Here is a 3,389-nt window from a genome sequence, read left to right as displayed (position 1 = left end):
TGAGTTCGAGACCAACCTGGCCAACGTGACAAAACTCTCTCTCTACTAACAATACAAGAAACAAAAATTAGCCAGGCGTGGTGGTACCTGCCTGTAGTCCCAGCTACTTGGGAGGCTGAGGCATGAGAATTGTTTGAACCCAGGAAGAGGAAGTTGCAGTGAGCTAAGATTGTGCCACTGCACTCCAGCCTGGATAACATAGCAAGATTGTCTCAAAAAAAAAAAAAAAAAAAAAAGGAGTATGTAACTTCATATTTACTTTTATACAATCTATGCAAATTCACATGATTACATTCTCATATTTTTCTGATTATATAGAAATGCACGACCGTCATCAGATATCCAAAAGGCATCAAATGGCTAACATGAAATATAAAATTTGTCTATAGTCTTAGCGCTCTGCAAAATGCAGGGCTCACCATGCTGAGTATATTGCTCAAGTTTCTTTCCTATGACTTCTTCGGATTCTGTCATTTGTTAACACAGTGCATCTAAAATTGTCACTGCTGGTCATCTGGAAGAATCTGAGCAGTAGCAGATCCTTGTTCTCATTCCCAGAGCTGCATCCTCTGTTGAACAGGATCAGGGTGCTCCCAGCTCAGCCTCATCTGATCCACTGACAGACTCGGTTATCTCCTGCCCAGGGAAGGGATGGGCTTCTCTATCCAGGGCTGAATCCCCAGGACCAGGCAGTGTGGCTGGGACAAGCCAGCCCTCAGCAGGGAAGGCAAGCTGCCTGGGTGGCCATGGCATAGAATGTCTCCACCTGGGCACACAGAGGCCCCGGAACCGAGTGAGCAGTGTCAGCTGCTCCCAGGTTAGTGGAGAATGGATCTGCTGGTCCTGCACCTGGGCTAGGTCTTGATAAATAGCCTCCGACATAGCTCACACAGAGGTTATGAAGCTTTTTCGATGTGATGGTGTTTGGACTCCTAGGGCCTAAGACCTGTGCCTCTTGCTGTGCAAGCCCTGGAATGTCCCCTATGGTGAGCATCATATGTCTCCTGGATTTCACTGTTGTGCACAGCAGTGGAGGATCTTGATTTTTTTTTTTTTTTTCAACGTCAGGCTGCACTCCTCTTCTGGACAGTTCCCTGCAGAGAAAGCATGTGAGAGACTTGCCAGAGCAGTCCCCACAGACCCTCATTTTCAGAACCTCCTGTGCACCCAGGTGAACCCCATTTGTCTCTCCCACTCCTTCCAGGCCATCTCAGCACTGGAATGAAGTAAGACTGAACCCCTTGTGAGTCCCCAAATATTCTCAGAGTGATAAGATCTCAAAAATTTACTTGTCAGTAACTGCCTTTCCGCTCAAGTCTGGTATGAAAGTTTCCTGATAATTTACTTTTGGGGGCAAATCAAAAACAAAAAAACCCACCACTACCACCACCAACAAAAAACACCAAGATTCTACCTGCCCTGTCTTGGCAGCTGTCCTCGGAGCCAATTTCTCTTTTCCTGCAGTTTTCCCGATATGTGCTGGACTCTGGTTCTGTGAATACAATGAGAGTTTGAAAAAAGTGCCTCCAATTGAACACCCTGAAATCCCTAGTCCATCCTGGACACACAGGAGCTCACGTTGCCACCAAACCCCAGCTCTCTTCTGTTCTCCAGTGTCCAGGATCTGTACGGCCCTGGCTGCCAAGGAGCTCCCGGTTTCCTGGCCAGGGGAGCCTGTGTTGCTGCTCTGTCCCTTCTCGCCTGGAAAGAGTCAAATCTTACCGGATCCGGCAGTGCTGTTGCCGGCCTTGAGCTTGCTTTCCTCAGAATTCTCCTCCTTGTTTGGATTGGGCTCCGATCCTGCTGCAAAAGGGTCTATCTCTGATGCTTTTTTGCGGATCACTCTTTCATGTGAAACTCTTCTGCCAGCGTCACGAGTGAACACATTTCTCGAAGTCCCCTGGGGGCACTAAGCCATTTCCCACCCTCAAATCTCAAAATAAATCCCTACTAAGACACATGGCTCAGTATCCCTGATTCCAACCCTCCTTCCGGCCTCCATGGGAGAAGCCCAAGGCCTTACTTTCCTTTGTATGTGCTTCTCTCTGGAACGGGAGGAGGCGATCTTGTCTTTTCCTTTGAGTGTTTTCTTCTCATCTGAGCTCTTTTCTCTAAAGATCTGTGGGAAAGGGGGCTGGTCAGTGGGGCCTTGGATGGAGGAGCAGTGGAGATCCCGGTCTTCATTTTCCTTTCCCATGTTGAGGCTCAAGTGAAAAGAGCCCACTCTTACTCGTCCAAAGGCGGACTGTGGGTTATTCTGCTGGACCTCCCTTTTATACATCTCTCGGCTGGGCGTGGGTGACTCTTATTGGTTGAAAGGGTATCTCCTTCCTGCCACTTCTTAGAGGCTCAACAAGAAGTTTCTTGCTGTAGTTCTACTGGGGACCAAGACACAGTTAAGGAGAGACTTTTTCAGGATCCTGTCATAGTGACAAGAAAACAAAGAACCAGGAGCACAGGGATCAGAAGATCGGGGAATCATTTCTTTCGATTTCTGTCTCAGTTACATTTTGCACAGAAAGAGGATTTATTATACGTAGTGTTAACATTGTATACATAGATATAATTTCTTAAATTTTTGGAAACAACAAATGTCAAATTGTGGCTGATTGTATTAGATCCACACATATATGATGAAATAAAAATGAGAGAAAAAATAAATACCAAATGAAATGGCCCTTTCCTATTTTAAAAATGGGGAAGATAATTAGATCAAATGCAAAAAAATTGAATTGATTAGATTCGAGCCAGTGCTAACCTGATCAGCCCCTATTTCCTGAGGTAGCAAAAAGTCTAGGTAGAAAAGCTTTCCTCCTTTCTCACCCTGCCTCAGTCATCCTGGGAGCACCACTGTGTTCTGTGGAATTTATCCAGCCTCCCTAGTAAAAATGGACTTGATCCCAAACAGGTAACCCAACTGATCACAAGAAAAACAACCTAGATTCTGAACATTCTGCTCCTGTCTTCACACAGCAGATACCACCCAAATCCCATCAAAGCCCACATTGTTTCTCAACATGCACCATCAAGACATATTCCAGGGCAGCCTCTCAAAATTGCCTCAGTGAGACGGGACAAGGTGTGGGGGAGCTCCAGGTTCAGAACAGTGGCCTCATCCCTTCCTACTGCGGCCGAGTCTGTCTCTGCTGGTCAGAGCCCTCAGATTATAGAAGGGTAAGTTCATGTCCCAGCAAGTGTTTCCTGAAAGGACCTTCTTGTCTCCCCATATGCTGAGGAAAGCATGCAGGAATGAGACCTTCTGTGTTAGGGAGTACTCAGCCTCCAGTCCCAGATGACTTGATTGACTAATGAGCTGAATCCCTGAGGAGGAGAAGGACGCGGGGAAGAGACTGTTGGGCGAGTCTGTGTTTTCCCAGCTGTGCTGTCTG

The 3,389-nt window shown here is 46.8% G+C and overlaps 1 pseudogene; it reads right to left on the bottom strand.

Annotated features, from left to right (window-relative positions):
- Positions 1-236: 236 nt before the first annotated feature.
- On the bottom strand, positions 237-2,281 carry LOC116272919 (annotated as a pseudogene).
- Positions 2,282-3,389: the final 1,108 nt, after the last annotated feature.

This window comes from Papio anubis, unplaced genomic scaffold (genome assembly GCF_008728515.1).
Source record: "Papio anubis isolate 15944 unplaced genomic scaffold, Panubis1.0 scaffold257, whole genome shotgun sequence".
NCBI classification, from domain to species: Eukaryota; Metazoa; Chordata; class Mammalia; order Primates; family Cercopithecidae; genus Papio; species Papio anubis.
The sequence above is the reverse complement of the archived record's forward strand: the minus strand, read 5'-3'. Positions and strand labels throughout refer to the sequence as shown.